Source organism: Neopelma chrysocephalum, unplaced genomic scaffold (genome assembly GCF_003984885.1).
Source record: "Neopelma chrysocephalum unplaced genomic scaffold, ASM398488v2 Primary Assembly neopelma1_67, whole genome shotgun sequence".
NCBI classification, from domain to species: domain Eukaryota; kingdom Metazoa; phylum Chordata; class Aves; order Passeriformes; family Pipridae; genus Neopelma; species Neopelma chrysocephalum.
The window spans coordinates 4,872,778-4,893,743 of NW_020897726.1; the positions used below are offsets into that span (position 1 = coordinate 4,872,778).

Below are 20,966 nucleotides of genomic sequence, written 5' to 3' on the forward strand. Positions count from 1 at the left end.
GACACTTCTACTGTGAATTCTTTTCTAATGTCAGCTACAATATAACAGAAAGCGATAAGTTGAACTCAAAGAGAATGTTGGTGCCTTACTGATACAGCATTTGTTTGAAGTGAACATATATTGGAATATTTATGGGGGGAAGAATTTGCCTTTTGTTTTATTTTATATCATCCCAATTTGAGGAGACAACTAGACCAAATTTTTTATAAGAAATTCTGCTTGACCTGCTGTACTACTCAAGGAGTAAACAAAAGCTCTAAGGGAACAGTGACTGTGGAGCCAGTTCTTTCCCTCCTGTCTTTGTAATTTGTACCTAGCCATGTGTAACCCTGCACAATATGGGCAATGTGTGATGTCAGCAGAAGCAGCTGCCTGATTAAGTCCTACCCACTGCAGAAACTGGGCCCTGGGCTATGATTTGTTATCTTCAAAATATTCCTAGTTTGGATATAGCTCCAACTTTACCCTGACTTAAGAGGGTAAAGCTATGTTTCAAACCTACGGTGTCATCAGAGAGATGTTTCTCTCTCTTGGACTGATACAAAACCTTTCCAATGTCATCTGAGATAGAAAAAATGGCTGGAGTGCCATGATTAAAGAAAACAAAAACCATAGAAACATAATTTGACTTACGAATTGGCATTTTGAATGCTGTTGCTTTAAATATGTGATGAATTCCTGGCTTGGCTCAGTAACAATATTTATTTTCTGAGAATTAAGACACAAGATGATGACACTTAAAGTGGGAATTGAATAACTTTCTTCTTACTGTTTTAGCCTAACTTCCCAGAGCGGACAATTAGACCCACTGAGTCAAGCAGTACTGTTGCCTCTCTGCCTTCCCAGGTGTGCTTCACTGAATCTCCTGGGACAGGAAACAGGGTTAAACCAGGCTCTGATCATTCTTTGCTCTCCTTCAATCTTCTGCTTTGTAAGAGGTCAGTGAAGAAGCAATATAAGAAGGCATAGAGCCTCCTGGTAGTGTGCTGCTTTACATCAGCTCAGAGAGACTGCAGTCAGCTGGAGGTGGTTTCCAGCTACCTAGGGGGTTGTACTTTTAGGGAATGCGGTTCTATTCCAGGTGAAAAATGCTGACTGGGTCAGGGCTCAAACACTGGTCTACAGCTATGAAAGGTGCAGACACACAACTAAGTTGCATACTTCCTGCTGAAGACTTTCTGGTGCTGTTTGATGGGGCAAATTAGGCAGATCAAGATGACATGGTGATGAGTTAAGGTATCAGTTTACCCTTGTGTAAGGCACAAGGAACCAGGCATCACAATTCATTATTATGGTGTCATCAAAAAGTCCTTTGCCCCAGTGACTTTGGATGGCCTACACCTTGGGCGGGTACAGCAGTGTAACAGGGTGTTAGTACTACAGGATGAAAGGAACATCAGAATCACTGCTGCCATGACGCAGCAGGACAAGTGCCTGAGTGCTGTGGTTCTGCTTGTGTTCTTGCTGAGTGTGGGTCATGCCAGCCAGAATGAGAGGGGGGTCTAGAGAAAAAGCCTGGTTATAGCACACCTGAGAAGTAAATTTTATATACTTTGGGATTTTTACCAGTAATCCTTGCTCACATACAAGTAGAGGAGACAAATGAAATAAAAACAAGACAAACATTAGAGCTTCTTGTTGCCCTTGTGAGGTCTGCAACAAAATTTTCATTGATTTCAGCAGGGAATTTTGTTTGCACATGGCTTGCACTAGCCACCAAAGAAATTATGAAGTCAAAGACACTTCTCTCAGGCAGTTTGAGTAATGTCCATTATGCAAAAACTGGTCTTCAGCCTCACGATATTTTCCCAGTAAATTTTGGAGGTTTTACATTTGTTGCTTTTAGAAACACACTTTTTCAAAGAACCCTAAGAATTCATCTGCCATTTGTGTATTCATTCAGCCTTCTCTCTGTGAAAGTCTATTTGCCTTGAGAAAAGATGTGTAATGGTTTTATATAGGATATAAAATTTCTCTCATAAATGTGATATGATTTAATAATTAATGAATGTCAGAAGACAAGCTGGAAAGCCTAAAGTCTAACTTCTATCTTACTTTCCATCATCTCAGACTTTCAAATAGGTCTAGGGTTTATAACTAGGTAGATATTAAAAGTCCAATTCTTTTTATATTGAAACCCTATTTCTCCCTTTATGCGTCTCTGCCCATATAATGTAGCATCAAAATTAGGTAAATATAATGAAATTTATTTCCAATTTAATGTTCCTTAAAAATGTAAGAATGTCACACAGTATTACGTGTATTACTCCAGAATCTTATATATATAAACTAAAGTTAGGCTAATAATAATAGTAATATTTATATACTAATTTAAATATGCCTTCGTTATATATATATATATATATATATTTGCTGGCATGTCTGGAGGAAGTGAATTGTAGGCACTATCAAGAATACAACAATTTTTCTGGACAATTAAATGTAAAGGGAAATTTTAATTTTCATCAAAAAGTTGGTTTCGTTTGACAGAAACAGGATGCTTTCTTTTGATTAAGCAATTTTTAGTTAGGTTGACAAAATTATTTACATAAATGTGTTAAAATCCAGATAAAAAAATATACTAATTGGATGGAAAGCAATCAATAGAATTTTATAGAATATAGGGCTGACATATGGTCTGAATAATTTTGCAATTTTCTGTGATTTCTTGAATATAAAAATTTCAAAATTATATTAAGATATTAGACAGCACTTTCAAAGTGTTTACTTTCATAAAAGGGAGTCAGATGCCTGATGAGATTTTAAAGTGCATGATAGGGCTACTATACCTACTAGCAACTGCATTGAGGGTTGTGAAAACTGGCATAACAGGGTATTTTTTGTGCCTATATACTTGACAGATACATACCTTTTTCCATTTTCCTAGAATTAAGCTTTGTGCTTCACATGTATCAGCTTATCCTCTGCTCCTACATATTTTACTTCTGTTCTCTTTCTTGGAACACCTCTTTATTTTGTTTGTTTTCCCTTTTCCTTCCCAGCTGTTTTTTATCTCCTCTTTTCTATGTGGAAAGAAAACATTTGTTGAGGAGACAACATACAATAAGTGCTTCACTTAGGCAGAGGTCAGCAAAATTGCCAATAATATCCCTGGTCAAAAAAATAAGCTGACACAATTCAGGCAGATTTGCAATTGACTCCATAACTTTGTCTTATCAAGATTCTATATAATGCAGCACTGAATTGCTAACTCATTTCTTGTAGAAGAACAAGGTAGTGGAAGACACAAAGTCATTGGAAGAGTATATAAAGAGCTTGAAGAATTAACTTCTGAATCCAGCAAACCAATAAAGTAGAGAAAATTATGACACCAATCTTCTAGCCTGATTTCAGTAAGGTGGTGTCATTAATACAATTCTGTTTACTAAGTTTAATTATTTTTCTCCTTAAGTTGGACTACTTCCAAAAGCATACTTTAATTGTTATTCACCTTGGAAAATGCAGTCCAAATCTTCCCTTTTGTTTAAATTCAAAGCTAAATGAATGTTTTTATATCCTTTTAAGACAGACTATTCATTGTAATTTTAAAAATTAAGATAACTAAATACTTAGTTGTTATAAGTTTAGTAACAGTAGATTATCAGATATATTTACATACTTAGCAAGTCACTGGTTTAACAGACAGTCTTGGTGTTCTTTCAGGAGTCAAGGAGAAACAAACATTTGGGACCTACTTTGTTGTCCTCCTTTTGAATCGTAAATCAGCACTGGAAGTGGAAAGAATGCTGTAGTTCTTGCGGTAAAAGCCACTATTCAGATAAATTGAGAATAATTTGGTTTATTTTTAAAATACTGTCTAAAGTTTGGCATGGACATATTTATTCCAAATAAAGTGAAAATAAACCCAAGATCAAAAAATGTAAAATGATGCATGCAAACTATATTTAGAATAGTCCTAATGTAATTCTCAGTTGCTGGATTGATTTGATCTCCTTATTGTGGGGAGAAATTGGACTCTGAGATATTATCAACAGCTTCTAACTCCAATTTGATTATTGCTATAATCCTGACAGTGATTGATTCTGAGTAATTATTTCAGAAGCAGAATTAGATTAAAAAACAATATTCCAGATTATTGAAGACTCCAGCCCATCCTTGTAATTAGTTCCGTCTTAGAATGTATGATGCTATCATATTTGAATAATTTAGAGTGAGTTATTCACAAGCAGCCTATGTGACTACACTTTTACAGAAAAACAGATAAACAAGAAAACATAATATTTCAAGAAACATTACATTGTAAATTAGCAGCCTCATTGCAGTAAAGTTTACTTTGCCAATGTTTTCAGTTTGCCACGTAGCTCCTAAAATATTACTGGGTACTAAGCAAAAGCCCAGCGCTACAATAATCAGTGATCATGCAGTCATAATGGTGATTTATGATTACTTATGGTGTCATTATCATCATAATTATAGGCTATGAATTAATTTTTCACAATTGGCATCTGAATAATTTTCAACTGTAGGCCTTTCCTTTGTGAGAAGAATTACTTGCAGATAATGGCCATAAAGAATGGACTCGTGAGAATGAACCCAACCAAAAAAACATGTTTAAAGTTCTTGAGCAATATTCATTTACTGTTTTCATTAATTTTGTTTACAGTAATGATGGTTTGGACTAAATGAAGCTTCATTGTGGTAAATACTTTAAAGAATATGTAGAATGAATAGTAGCTGTCCAAAACACAAGAGTAACAGGACCTTATCAGAAAATAAAGAAAGAAATATGTCTTACATATTGTAATTAATGGAAACTAATGTCTGTATTTTTTTCTCCCTTCTTTTTGTCCTTTCTCTCACCTGATTAATTGAAGGAGTGGACTCAAAATCTTCCATAGTCCAGAATCATTTTGAAGATCATGATTCCTGTGACTTCCTTGAAACCAAAGGTGGAGTGATCCACCTTGAAGAAACCTCTTTTCATCAGGTACCTTGGGATTTGAGAATAGGCATTTTTTTCTCCAGACCCATTCTGTTGGGCTGATGTGTCCGGGTTTTAACTAAGACACAAGAGGAAAAGTTATTTCAGGGCTGTTTCCAGCTAGATCCAGAGAGGTATTGAGTTAGAAGGAAAGGATGGCTTTTAATTCTATGGTGAAAGAAGCAGAGTCAATAAGTCACTGCATCATATATGGAAAACTCTTATGATTCCAAATATCCCAGGCTTTGATCCTGGGAAGACTTCAATCTCTCATCTTTTTGTCCTCATCTAAAGCTCAAGTCATGTTCTAAAGGTGAGTGATGTAGCGGAGGGTGGAATAGTCGTTGAGAAAAGTGTTGATCAATTTTGAGAAGTTGAACAAGGATAAACGAAATGAGAAAAAGGACATAGAAAGAAAAAAAATTGATGGGAAACTGACTAAAACTTTTGACCTTTCAATTTCTTTTTGCAGCTGTTTCCATCTCTTAAAGTGCCAAAACCTTATAATATGTGTTATTTTAAACTATTAAATGTACATGCAGTAAATTAATCTCGAATACGGGATGGTATGAGAAATTAATTCTATTAATCTAATTCTATTAATTCTATTAATCATAAATTGATACAGTGGCCTTGGTAGTAACAGAAATGAATATGATTAAGAACAACTATGAATTTTAGTCTGTTACAAATCAACATAGCTCTGATGCCTAAACATGGCACAAAATTTAAAAGTACAAAAAGATATGTCCTGTCTGAACAGTGTAAGATTAATAAGATTCCATGTGAATAGACACAGTCTAACAACAGTTCCTTATTTTGCATCATGTTCACAGTTCTTTCTATCACTGGGAAATAAACAACATAATGCCAACACACAATAGATGATGAAAACCTCAATCTCTTACAAAGCATGCATGGAAATTAACACTTCTCTTGTATCTCTGACTTTCCCAAAGGGATTATATATACTTTGGCCTTTAGTAAAGACGATGATCTATTCCTGTTTCTTGAAAATTCTTTGGAATAAAAATGCGCTGATGTATTTAGGACAGGCTCATGGAAGCAGTAGATAAGATAATCGAAGAACTTTTTCATGAAACTCCAGATTTAAATCTTCAGAACATGAGTAGATGTGCATTTGAACCTTCTCTTTTTTTTTTTTTAATGTACAAAAATCCCCCCCTTTTTTTCTTCTAAATATAGTAACATATTTTGTTTTTCTACAGTACTTCAAAACAGGTGGAGTTCTTGATAATAAATGCACTGAATAGTATTCTAATGAAAAAAAGGTTGCTGTGGGTTGTAAATTGAAAACCTATAACTTCTCTTAGCTTCTCTGACAATGTTGAAGGAAAAAATCCAGAAGCGGACAGGTAGTATTTTTTTAATCAGCACTAAACTGATGACCTCTGAGGTTTATAAAGTTGTATTACTTTATAAAGTTGTATTACCACCACATTACTTTTGTCTTTTTAATTAACAGTATTAACCGTATTGGTATTTTTGATTAAAACTATATCAAGAACAATTTTTCTATAAATAATATTGTTTAGACACAAGAGTAGAAGGGAGCAGTTTGGCCGCATATTTTCAGTAGATAAATAATTTCCACATTCTAGGCTGCTTAAAAAAATCTTATTCTTCTAGTGTATCACACTCTATATAGCTCTTACTTCTTGTTATTTAAGAGTATAGCAATTTAAACAACTTTTATTTCCTATATTTACTCTTTTCTTGTATTACTTCTAACAAGAAGGGGAAGCCTTATGAGAAGCTGCTGAGATCTCTTGGTTTGTTCATCCTAAGAAGAGGAGACTGAGGGGAGACCTCATTGCAGTCTTCAACATTCTCACGAGGGAAAGTGGAGGGGCAAGTGCTGATCTCTTCACTCTTGAGACCAGTGACAGGACTCAAGAAAACAGCATGAAGCTGAGTTGGGGGACGTTTAGGCTGGATATTAGGAAAAGGTTTTTCACCCAGAGCATGTTTGGGCACTGGAACAGGCTCTACAAGGAAATGTTCACAGCACCAAATCTGTCTGAGTTCAAGAAGCATTTGGACAATACTCTCAGGTACATGGTGTGATTTTTGGGATGTCCTATGCAGGGCTAAGCATTGGACTCCATGATCCTTGTGGGTCCTTACCAAGTCAGGATATTCTATGCTTTATGACAAGAAGGTTTCTTTACATCGTTAAGACAGAAAAATAAATCCTCTAAATGATAACAACCCTTCTACTGTCCTGAAACACTTTAAACTGCTTAACCTCCCACTCCTTTTCAAGTTTGCTGTTCCCAGATAAAAATGCTAACCTGCTCAGAAAGTTTATTTTTTTAGTGAACATCAAACTAAACACCTGTAACTAATGCCAAATTGTCTATTCTTTTATGTTGTTGAGTGTATAGAAACAAGAGAAAATTCTTTCAATATTAAACCAGTATATCTTGATTTCTCCAAAGGAAAAAAACATGATTTTCTTATATGTATTACTTTTCCCCATCTCTTACTTATAACAACACACACACTTTGACTATCAGTGTGACTAATAATATTGCCTAGATAGTAAGTGAACCTCTGTCCCTCTATAAAAGTTTTCTTATCTTTCTTAGCTTGTCTTCATTAAAACTAAACCAAATTAACTCTCTTTCAAATGATTTCTTTTCTGCCAGTATTAAGGGAATGCAATTCAAATAAAAAGAAACAAAGAAAGGAAAAACAAAGAAGCTATAAAATATAAGTATTTAAATATGGTTAACATTTGTTTCCGTAATGTCATTTCAACAAAGGTAGAAAAAATTTTCTCCATTTTCAAAGCCAATCATATAAGAGGGACCTGAAGAAAAAAGAACTCTCCACTTGCATCACAATTCTCTTCTTGCTGCAGCCATTTCTTACATGCTTAGGTGATACATCCATCCTCATTAGCGATTGTTCTTTTTTACGGGCAGACTATCTTGAAAAATCAACTACGCTAGACCTTACACAGAATGAAAAATAACCTACCTTTGTTCCTTTAGACCCTTATACATGGTCTCCTGTCCCTTCTTTCAATTAATATTGTCTTTTCTAAAATCACTAGACACTTTATGTTTAATTTCCTGTGCATTCATATATGCCAGAATACATTAAATTACTTTCTTTTGGCATAAAATAGTTCAGTTACAATACATATACAGAGAGTAAGATATGTTCCTGTCTCCTTAATTTACTTGTCCAACCTAACATTTTTCACACGAGTACCCTAAAATGTAAATATTCTATATAAAAAGATTAGTATAATATTAATATTATAATATCACAATATCACTGTGAGAAAGTAGACATCTTTCTAGAATGGATATTAATTATTTGTAAATAAAAGTTTCTAAAATTATTTTCTGTATTAATACATATCTGTGAAATTTAGCAGCCAAGTTCAGGAACAAAGGTCAAGAAGCTGAAAACTTCAATGAACACTTATGATGAATCGCAAAGGTGAAACTGAGCTATAACACCTGCATCTACTGAAAAAAACCCAGTTGTCAGGAAATCACTCAAGTACATGTGCAGATATCAAATCCTTAGCATTACATATGCTTAGGTATTTAGCTTTAATTAAGGATTCAATTTAATGTATTTAAGGTAATTTATTTGCAGTTTCATCACCATTATTATAATTCATCATGCTTTCATGCCTGAATGTTTGACATGGCTAAACAGAACAACCAGTAAGCAAGTGAACAAATCAACATCTGAATAAGATGAATTTCAGGAAAATATGTACAACTCTTTGTCATGTACATTTGGAATTACTTTTTATTTCCAAACCCAGAGATGCTTGAAATGTCTTTCAGTTATTTTTCTGCCAACTATAATTTTTCTAAAACTTAACCTAATTCTTCTACACCTGTTTTCTTCTTTGTATGAGAGCTCTTATTACTGGTGATATTTTGTGGAAGTGTCTTTCTTCTGCTTTTTGTATTTTGGGCATTGGAGTAGAAAATGGCTTTCAGTTTTGATCTTTACTCTGTCTCATCAATTGTAGACCCAGTCTTCCATAGGTTTCTAGTACATTTTGTGTCATTCCTGGTTTCTAATTCTAGTCTGTGGTAACAGAGTCTGTATTTTGCTAGAACAAATAATCTGCATATAAAGCTAAGATTGCAATAGAAAATTTGTCTGAAGTTTCTCTTCACTCTCACAATCCAGGCTTTTATTGAAGAAAAAAATGTATAGGAAAAAGGTTGTGTTTCTGCCTACATATAGTTGCATATCTTATATCAAATTAATCTTTTGGCATACACATGAATTTTAAACATGGCAAGGTTTCGCCTAGAGTCTTTCCTTCAACCTGCTTTAATGTCTATTTAGAATTCACATCAGGAAAGATTTATGATTTGTCCTTTTTGAGGATGCTCATTTAGCATAAGTATAAGACTATCTCAAGTCACTGTATATATCCATTTTTATTCAACAAAGTGTTTTTTGCATATTGCTACTAGTATACTGCTCCTGAAGAATACAGTGCAGAGATACCTCTAGTGAGCCATTTTTAAGTTAATTAGCATGGCACTGAGAGCTGTCTAGGCATGGTAGCAGGGAACACCACAGAGGCTAAATTACCTTTCTTCTGAGGCAGTTTTTCAGTAGATTGGATTTCGCTTCAGCTGAACTTCATGCTATTGCAGCTACTTTGCTCCTGCATGTCTGAGTAAACTTGTGAAAATCTAGTTCAGATTTCTGTAGTTTGCAATGTGGAGATGCTGAAAATGCCACTGACTAGGCCTTCTTGATAGGACAAAATTTTTGCAGTCCCACACAAGTTTTATTCTGAAAATTTGGATAAAAAAATTAAACAAAAGGAAATGCCAGCACCAAGTTAGTATTAAACATTGTATAATTTGCATCTATCCTGGTGAAAACTCTGATGTTGTTTCACCTCAAACTTCTGTGGACTAAATGATATGTGATAATTAGAAAGGAACAGATTCTACTAGTAAATGAGAAATTAAGAATTGCCCTTGTACAGGTAAATTCTCTTTTGATCTAAAGCTCCCACAAGACAGTGTTCTGCTCTACTTTGTCTTCATCCAAATCATGCCACAGATGTGAAGAAGGAAAGAAGTGTGGAAAGAAAACATAAGGCAATGAATTTGTGCCATTTAGTGTTTCTTATTCTGCTAACACAGTGGAATCTAACTCTTTGGTTACTTGATAACTAGTTTGTAGTAATATAAGTCATGTTAACTCAACTACTTAATTTAGATCAACATCAGAACCAGTTTTAGCTCAACAGAAGTCAGCAGCTCTCCTTTTCTCCCAAGAATTTTCTTGAAGAATGCATGGAAGCCAGTGAAAAACTGAGACTGGTTTGCCAGTAATAAGAATGATTTGTTGCATATCAACAAGGACTTCTATCCTAAGGAAAATGCAGTCTCCTGTTCCTAGCCATACTGAATACTTAGGTTTTTGTGCAAAATTAAATAACACAAACTAAATCTATTTTATGTGATCTGTTACAACAAATGCGGGTAGGGTTAAGGAATGTAAAAATTCCTAATGTATTGCTGCTCTTCTGTAAGTAATGATGCTGGACATGTTTCAAACTTTAATGTTTTCTCTTGGGCTTAATAAACTCATAAAAGTATCCACTAAATTAATTTGTTTTCTAACTCCTTTTAGTGATCTTGGACTTGAATGTATACACTCTGATCTTAGAGTGTTAGCATTGTGCAAGTTTCAAACCTTTTAATAATCATTAACTCTGTTATCAAGATACTTTCTAATTTCTTCTCTTTTGTCCTGGTAAATCTAATTTCTGATGTAGGTAAACGTTCATTGATTTCATTTGTACAGGCTGTGCTTAAGTAATCGTTTAACATCCTTTCTATTTTCTTATCCCGTGTCTGTCTAATTCCATGCTGAGCACTCCTCTGAAGGTGACTTTTTCGCCGTTACCAATTCACAGAAGTGGACTGGATATTCTTAGTCATTTATGTGAGAAAGCCTTCACAGAACCATCATTTATTATATGTCTTTTATGGAAGATCTCTTTATTATTATAGGTAACTTTTTGTTCCTATGCGATTGCCTGAAATTGCCCCACTGAATAATTCAGGTATAACAATGTGTTTTTCAAGTCAAGAGAAGCTTTAATTCAAATTATAGTCAGAAATATTTCAGAAACTATCCTGGGAATAGATTATGAAGAAAACCTTATGGCCTCCTACATGATTCCTGGATTCTGTGTTAAAATTGTCCAGCACCTTACATTTGTTTATAACTTCTTTATTTGATTGTTCTGCAGAAATAAATATGAAAATATATAATAGAGTAGCCCTGCTGCATTTATTTTATAGCAAAAAATTAACTTGACTCTGTGATTACATTTTCAATTTTTCACATTTCAGAGATAATCTTAGCCACAACGCTGTGAAGGCCAGAGCTGACTCCATGCTCTAACAGACAGTTCCTGTTATGCAAAAAGTGGGGTATTTGAGAACAAGGAGAAGTGGCAGAGAATGTACCTTTATGATATAATAACATTACCAGTGAGACTAGTGTGAAACAATGCAGTTAAAATGGAACAATTAATATCACTGGTATTTATATCATCACCTCCAGGTTACAGTGTTAACTCCTTATGGAAGTTAATGGGACATTTCATATATTCTCACTCTGGTTTTGCTATTCTACTTGGTAAGTTTTTACACTTGATTCTTGTTTAAAGAGACATCTTTCCTTCCTAAAGAATTAAAAAATTTTAAACAGAAATAAGCCCAAAGAAGATGATCCAGAATTAGTTTTGGTTTATGATGTCATAATTCTAGATTAGCTTTGTTATGAACTTTGTAGTGCTCACAAGATGAAAAGTCTACTTTTCCTTTACAATTTCCTTTTACTTTTTACCATATAACAGAAGTTATTTTGATATTTCCTTGTGCTGGTTTAAAAGTTAACCAGCAAGGGAAAATGAACTCAATTCAAAAGAGAGATTTATAAGTCAGAATAACAATTTATTAAAATAATGCAATAAGTACAATTATACAGACAGGCAATTGGTTTTAACCCACAAAACCCAAATGTGTAACTCAGCACCCTGGGGTATGAACAAAAGTGGTGTACCTTGGCCCACCCCCGAGTCCAAAGCAAAGGGAGAGGGGATAAAGCTGCTGGTGGGAGAGCTGCTGCAGTCTGGTCAGAAGTGATGATTGCAGTCCAGTCGAGGGTGGTGGTCTCAGTCTGGTTGAAGGCGGTGGTCTGCAGTCTAGTTGAAGGCAGTAGTCTCAGTCTTCCTCTGGATCCCACGAGAGAGCGTCGCAAGGCTCTGAAACTCCCAGTTATATACTCTCCAGTTCAGGCGGGAGTGCTCAGTCCCTCCCTCAGAGTAGGGAATTCCATAAAAGGGCATGCGGATGCTCAGTCCCTCTTCCATATAAGGGTATCAGAGCGGGGAATTCCATATAAGGATATCAGAGCGGGGAATTCCATAAAAGGGTACAGGAACATCTTCCCACCTTGCAGGCCTCTACTGACAGCAGTTTTTGGGAAATGGCATGGAGGCTATAGAATACACAGTTTTGGGTTACACCCATCCAGGGATGAATTGGTCCCAGCCATTCTAACCAGGACACCTTTATAAGTAGTTTTTACCGGTTTTATTAGTGGATGTTTGCTTTTATCACAGAAATTGTCATTGTAATGAACTCTAACATGTCTTTGTTACATTCTCACTAGAAACTCTAATAAATCACTGAAGTTTTTGATAGACATGTCTCGTGAAATGAGATGAAACAGTAGGGAGCAGAGTTTGTATTGTCCTTCCATAGATTTCTGTGTTTTACATCTCAGGAAATTCAGTATCCAGAAAACCACTTTCACAAATATCAGTTTTCCATTCTGTCTTATTACATACATTTGCCTGAAACAATTACTCACATATTTCTCAAGGATTCTTTTAATGTGTGTGGTTTTTAGTAGGTGACAAGATTTCACATCATAATGTGCAAAGAGAAGTAGGATCACAGGTTGAGACTGGTGTGAGGTGGATGAAAAGCACAACACTGAAGAAAGACAGCTGCCATTGGTGTCTAAGTGCCTACAGAAAGAGAACGTGAAACCTGTTAAAGGAAGGATTGAGAAGTCTGGACAGTTTGAAGTAGAAATGGTTTGGGCTTCTAGGCTCTCTCCCTTCTGATTTGTAGTCACTGAGTGCCAGAAACCTATGGTTTGAATTACTACCCAGATGCTTGTCCTGATATTGAGGTCTTCGCAGGTCTTTCTGAGCGCATACTGTGAGTACAGTGGAAAATCTGTACAACACTGGGAGACTATTTTAACTCTCGGGGAGCCAGAGACCATGGGCCATTCAGTGGCCCAGGCTTTTTGTTTTGAAGACAATAAAGCAGAATCAGTTCCTCTGATTCTGTACTGTCACAAGTCATTCTGGTATTGTCTCAAGTCATACACTGCTATTCCTGAAGCAACTATATGTCTTTGGTGAAGCCATTCATCCTGGGAATAACCCTATAAAGCACTATAGTATATATTTATGTGAACTACAGTATCACAGAATCACAGAACATGCTGAGTTAGAAGAGATCCACAAAGACCATCGAGTCCAACCCTTAGCCCTGCACAGGATCATCTCCAAGAGTCATACCATGTGCCTGAGAATGTTGTCCAAATGCTCCTTAAGTCTGGTAGGCTTGGTGCTGTGACCACTTCCTTGGGGAACCTGTTCCAGTGCCCAAACAGCCTTGGGGGGAAGAACCTTTTTCTAATATCCAACCTAAACCTCCTCTGACAAAACTTCAGGCCATTTCCTCTGGTTCTGTCACTGGTCACCACAGAGAAGAGATCAGTGCCTGCTCCTCCTCTTTCCCCTCATGAGGAAGTCGTAACTGCAATGAGGTCTCCCCTCAGTCTCTTCTCTAGGCTCAACAAACCAAGTACTTCAGCCACTCCTCAGGCAGCTTCCTCTCAAGGCCCTTCACCATCTTCATTGCCTTCCTTTGGACACTATCTAGCAGCTTAATGTCTTTCTTACATTGCGGTGCCCAAAACTGCACACAATATTCAAGGTGATGCCACCCCAGTGCAGAGCAGAGCAGGACAATCCCCTCCTTCGATCAGCTCGTGGTGCTTTGCCTGATGCCCCACAGGACACAGTTGACCCTCCTGGCTGCCAGGGCACTGCTGACTCATATTCAACTTGCCAGTGACCAGGACCCCCAGGCCACTTTCCATGGCACTACTTTCCAGCATCTCATTCCCCAGTCTGTCTGTACATCTGGGGTTGCCCCATCCCAGGGGCAGAATCTGACACTTTGCCTTGTTGAATTTCATATGGTTGATGATTGCTCAGTCCTCTGATTTGTCAAGGTCTCTCTACAGGGCCTCCTTGCTTTTGAGGAAAACAACAGCTCTTCCCAGTTTCATGTCATCTTCAAAGTTGCTTAGTATCCCCTCCAGTCCTGCATCCAAGTCATTTATGAAGATGTTGAAGAGCACAGGGCCCAAGATGGAGCCCTGTGAAACCCCACTAGTAACAGGTCACAGGTCTGACGTTATCCCATTCGCTATTACCCTCTGTGCTCGACCCATGAGCCAATTGCTCACCCACCACATGATATGTTTATCCATCTGCGCGCTGGACATTTTCTCCAGAAGGATCCTGTGAGAGACAGTATCAAAAGCTTTACTGAAATCCAAAAAGTTACATCAACTGGCTTCCCTTGATCAACTATTTGGGTCACAGGACATCAGGTTTCATAAGCAGAACTTCCCTCTCATGAAACTGTGCTGGCTGTGACTGCGTTGTCTTTCAGGTGTTTTTCAATACCTCCCAGAAAAATCTTCTCCATAACTTTACCAGGCACTGCAGTGAGACTGACAGGCCTGCAGTTTCCAGGGTCCTCCTTCTTCCCCTTTTGAAAACTGGGACAAATTTTTCCGGCTTCCAGTCAGCTGGGACTCTCTGGATTCCCAAGACCACTCAAAAATCATCAAGAGAGGTTCTGTGATGACATCAGCTAGATCTCTGAGGATTCTGGGATGAATCCCATCAGACCTCTTAGATTTGTAAAGATCCAGCTTGAGCAGCAGATCCCGCACAATTTCAGGGTCGACTTGGAGTTGATCATTCTGGCAGTCATGGTCCTCCAGCTCAGGGCACTGAGACTCCCTTGGTCCATCATCAGTGTTGAAGAGAGAGGCAAAGAAAGTGTTAAACACCTCTGTCTTGTCTCTGTCCTTGATTGTGAGGTGACCATCCTCATCCTCTAATGGCCCAGTGATATTTCCACACTGCCAATTGCCATTAATATATTTGAAAAACTCTTTTTATTGTCCTCCATGTTTCTGGCCAGCTTCCACTCCAGTTGAGCTTTGATCACACAAGTTTTCTGCCTATGGTGGCAAGCAGTATCTCTATTCATCCCGTGTCACTTGACTGCTTCTACTGGGCATACACTTCTTTTTTTGCCTTATTTCCATGAGAAGATTCCTGTTCATCCAAGCCAGCCTTCTGCCTCTCCTGCTCAACTTCCAGTGTTTGGGAACTACTGCTCCTGTGCCCCTAGGAGGTGATGTTTAAAACGTACCGGCACTGATGGACCCTGGGACCTGCTAAACAATTTTAACATTTTTGTTAAAAAACTGTTTTTGCAGGTGCTGGAGTCCATCAGTGATGATACTTCATTTTGTAGGTGCCCTGAGATTTTTTGGGGATCAGTGTAGGGGAAAAAGGTCTAAGTAGTTATTACAGGTGCACTGCTACCAGCACTTTACTGTTAGAATTACATGAGCTAAGCCTGCTATGAATTCTTGATGTTTTGGGGAATTATTGTAGATTTTCATCTCTCCTGCCATGAGGGCCAGTGATAAAAGCCAAATAAGAGATGGCATAAAAGCTGTCCATGGAACAGTTAAAAACATAAAGGAAGAACATTTTAGAAGCTGTTAGGTACTACAGTTTTACCTTCAGGATACTCATAAGAAATGAAAAATGTTCTGTTTTGGTTCGTTCTCTGGCAGTGAAATGTTTGATGCGTGCTATTGTGTTTTGGGTGGATAGTGAAGCCATTTCTTGAGCAGGAATTACCTCCAGTTTGTTGCTGGCATTGCAGTTAAGGCCAAGTTGAATTGAATTTTCAGTAAAATTGGCTGGTTTTTTGTGTTTTTTTTTTTTTTTTTTGGTTGTGGTTTTTTTGTTTGGTTGGTTGGTTTTTTTTTGGGGGGGGGTTTTGTGGTTTTTCTAGACTGTTAAAAGTTTTTGCTTCAAACAATATGCTCTGGCTACTGTTGGGTACTTATAGCTAAGATATGTAAACAGAATGGACCAAGGTCATCCCTGGCATAATTTACTGGAATTCAGCACTGTCACACCAGGAATGAATTTGGCTCAATGTTTTGGCATTAGCAGTAAAGGTCATTCCTGCAGTTTGCCCTCGCTATAGAAAGTGTGATCAAAAAGTTTTCCATTTTATTTCCCTTTTGATGGTCACATTAAATCTTATTACACTGTTGGTACTTACCTCACTGAGTGTCTGTGGATTTTCTTTATAGGCAAAGCTTTCATCCCTGGACATCCATAAATAACTCTATTCACCACACTTTTCCCACAGCATTTGAGTTATGCTTCCGAGCCGAGACAAGTGTTAGCTTGCATGTTCTGCAGATGGATTTCTGCTTCATTTTTGTCCATTTCAGAGAGGTTTTCTATCCCTGGATCTTCCATTCCAATCAGATCCACCTGCATGTTCTCTCCTGCACCATGCCTTTGAGAGGGCACTAGTCCAACTTTTCTGATTAAAGTGGATGCACTACTGTAGATACAGAGCCCTTGAAAGCAGAGGCTGCTGCTGCAAATTCACTTTTTAATTTGTTTCTGAAAAAGATGCCAAAATAAAAAGAGAAAAAGTGCTAACTGCATATTTTTTCAATAAAAGGGTTAGTATTTATGTACTTGGGGAAGTTATGACTCAGTTGTATATTATGCAGGATTTCATTTGTGTAAGTTACTTTCTGATTAGTTATTGATTATAATCAGAACCCTTGGAGCTAAATGTGCAATATAGCTAATAACCAGGTCTTCTGCAGATGAAGAGGATTCTTAAATACAATTTTGATGCACTTTAAAATTTCTATTTATTGAACATTGTCACAAACAGCAAATTGCAGCAAGCCATTGAAACTATGGCAGTGGCAGAAGGTTTGCAGTATTTCTGTAAACATGGGAATCATAGAATCTTAAAGAAGGTCTTTTTTCTCAGTCTCTAAAGTTAAAGCAATAAAAAGCATTTTAAAATATCCCCTTCTGTCTAATTTATTTGGATGCAAGCTGGTTAAATCTCATGCATTGACTCTAAGACTCTTATAATAGGTAAGTGCTTCATCGGTTCCCACTGGCTGGCAGGGGTTATAGGATCAGACAAGGGAAGAAATTTCCTGAGACTGCACCAACTGCTGTGTCACCTAGGAGGCTCCCTGGTCAAGGCATATTTCCCATCTCCACGACCATGTTATTCCTACCCTATCAGGCCTCCTGGGCTTCAGAGAACAGCCTATTAGAAGACCAAAGGCACCAGGTATTTGTCCAGTGTGCTGCTTTCAGTCCTGGGAGGTGACTTCAGAACTCTGCTCTGGACACAATAAAAAGCTTCTACTCAATAGGCAAAGGCACAAAAAGGAAGGGTTAGTATAAGGCACAAAGAATTGATACCAAGCCCAGCAGCCCGTAGGAAAACAGAAGGGTGTTGTGGAACTGGCTGCAGAGTGAAACCTGCTCCTTTGATCCAGGCAGTATATCTGGCTGCTTTTTAGATGTCTTTTTCATGCTTAGTGCATATTTGCTGGTAGCAGACATGGTGGTCAAAAATATGCACTGAATCTGCTAAAGGGCTCCCCTGAAGTTAATGGGAGTCTTTCAATGGGTTTTGGTTTAACATATTCTGTATCAGTGAGTTAGAGAACTGTTTTCTTCCATGAGTTTTGGTCAGTAAATTATAGTAGGCTATAAAAAAAAAAATATTTATAACATAGTCTCTCTCATGAGATAACATTGCATTAATATTCACTATAAATAGGAATCCCACTGACAAGATTAGATAAAACTTTGAAAAAGCAAATTTATTGTCTAAAAAAGGCAATGCAAATCAAATCCAAGGTAAAAATTCTTCAGAATGTTTCAGAATTTTTCAGTTCAACCAAAAGTTATTAAAATTGGGGGGGGGATTTGCAAGTGTATAATCTTTTTGCTGCTTTTAATTTGCATTTTGAATCAATCAAATCACGGAAAGTGAAATGGTAAAAATTGCAGCCTAATACATAACAGAGATAGTGAGTCTGTAAATGAACAAGAATTTATTTCAGGGAGAAACTAAGTCTCTTTGAAAATTACATATTTTTTTATGAACTTTGTCCAAACTTTTTAGCTTCTAATGAAAGGAAACCCCAACAAACAGTGGTTAAATAAAGCTCAGATTTTGAAATAAAATGTTTTATTTGCCTTGTTAATAAAAAAGTTCTAATACCATTAAAAAAGCATATGAAACTCCAGTACAGACTCCATGAAGACTCTCATGTTAAAGATTTTCAGCTGAAGTTTTTTACCTCTTGTTGCATCTCTGTTACTTGATTCAAAATTCATGGCATGTATTCCCTGCATCTTAGTTATGAAATTGTTTGATGACAATCATAAGCCCCTGACTACTAGATACAGTACCTGCGAAAGCTTTTGAAATTACCTCTTGAACACACAAGAAGAAATTTAAAAGCCAGATGGAGAAATTATTTACCAAAATCTCATCAGAAATATATAGGCTTCGACTATCCTGGTCAACAGAAAGGAAGCCATGGTGTAAACAGTGTAAAACAATGTAAAAAATATCTGATAAATTAGATTCATATGTCATAGTGACAAACTATGGAAGAATTGGAGTCTCTCTAGACTGTGGATCTGCCTTTGTATTCATCCTTCTCTGCAGAAGTCATAAGACACTAAAGAGCAACCCCAGATGACAAGTCCCAGACTAGATGATCATTCCATATTTTCATTCTGGAAATTCAGACTGCCCAAGCAATTAAAATAAAGGAGAGTCTTGGGATTTTAAGTGTTATTACACCATGCGGTCTCTTCTATTTTGTATGAGGAGGTGAAATCATGAATGCAAAGAAAAAATTTCTAAATGCTTCAATTTATTTTCAAACTCTACTTTAAATGAGCCCATTTACATATCTAGAAGGGGTCTCATTAACTGATTTGAAGCTGAGTTAGAGCTTCATAGCCTCTTTTCACTTTCTGAAAACCTGATGTCTCATTTCATTATGTCACAGTTTTTAATTCTAGCGGAGGTATACCTAGACAATATTCCTAAGTATATGATTGGTGGGATGTATGAAGTGAAATTCATATCCTTCACATCCATGGATTTACTGGTTGCAATTCTTACCTGTATCATCTATGACAAAGCAAAAAGACTTTTCCATTACTCCTTGGCTGGTGCTTAGTTTCAGGATGAATGATCTGTAATCTGATTATATGCATCTTAACCAGAACATTTCATCTATTTTATGTGCTTTCTTTTTAATTGAAGAATTTTCAGTCACGCTGAGAAAGGATGTATCTGGGACTGACATCAGATCATCAGATCCTTCTCAAAGCCATTGGTACAAGGGATGTGGTTATCATTCTTTCACTCTATGTGTGTGTATATTATACACTATAGTGGATGGAGATTTGCCTGTATATGCTTACAATTTTTAAATAATTTGTAGCTATAAAACCCAAGTTCTAGAAATTAATCTTTTTACAATAAATTTATCTTTTTGAACGAATTTCTTTAATCTCTGCTTGAAAGAGATCGAAATAGACAGAAATCTGGACATCTGGAGATGTAACAGCACATGTACTGATATGTGCGCATATCTGCATGAGCTTTGTACGAAACAGACCTACCCAAAGTTCTCCCTAAGTGTTTCTAACCTGCTGATCTGTTCTAATAGTCCAGTGTAAAACAAACCCTAAAAACAACAAAAAACTCCCAACCCAATAAAACCAAATCCCAATAAACAACAAACAAAACAAACAAATGAACAAACAAAACCCAAACAAAAAACCAAACAGAAAACCAAACCAAACCAAAAGAACCCACCTAACGCCAAAAGAAATTTCCTTATCAGGCTTATTGTTTTGATTAAGCACAGACAAATATGTCCCATTTTCTTTTTCATGGAAAACACATCATATAATGTACATATGTCTTTCTTTCAAGCATACATGTGTGTCAGCAGTAGAGCACTGTCAGACTGCTAATTGCAAATTCACTCTAGGTTCAGTTTAATAATCCGGGAACTTTGATGAATTAGAACAATTTTCAGCAGACTAGTGAAATTCAAAGCTGTATCTGTGTGACAAATTTGGTGTGTCTTTCTTTTCTCTAATAGGAAAGATGTCTATTTTTCCTCATCCCCTAGAAGTAGCAACTGATTGCCTGAAAGTCAGTGATCAACTATATATAGTTTTTGCTTGGAAAGGACTGCCATTGTAATAAAGAGTTAAAGATAATCTCTTAGGAATAGCACCAGTTTACAAAAATATAAGCAAGGTATGATGCTCTCTAATAAAATTTTGGTGCTGTACTTGAATGCTCTGATTTATAGTTGCTTAATATTGTGGAAATTACTTACAGTGGTAAATAAAATCTCAGCATTTCAAAACTGAGACAATATGACAAGACTTTGAAGTGATTTTTATACTATTTCAATCCCTTTGTCTTGGAATTCAGATGACATTGTGGCAGCATGTCACACAATTTAGAAAAAAAGTAGCTAAAACAATAAAATAAACACAGGGAGCATAAATCTTGTCTAAGATCATGGTACATGCTCTCTTTCAGTCAAGAGTATGTGTTTGTGTATATATACACATATGTGTGTGTGTGTGTGTATGTGTATAAAACAGGCCCAAAACCATGACATATTATAGAAAAATTCAGATTATAAAATACAAAAGCAGAAACTGTGGCTAGAAAAAAGTAAG

General features: G+C 36.6%; 1 long non-coding RNA gene across 2 annotated transcripts; it reads left to right on the plus strand.

The window, feature by feature from the left end:
* Positions 1–1,358: 1,358 nt before the first annotated feature.
* Positions 1,359–20,472, plus strand: LOC113968340. 2 transcript variants are annotated; one of them, XR_003534482.1, is made up of 4 exons: positions 1,359–1,474; positions 3,226–3,358; positions 4,836–4,948; positions 20,372–20,472. It is a non-coding gene; the product is annotated as an uncharacterized LOC113968340 (long non-coding RNA). The 2 variants fall into 2 exon arrangements; XR_003534481.1 differs by having other exon boundaries at positions 1,397–1,651.
* Positions 20,473–20,966: the final 494 nt, after the last annotated feature.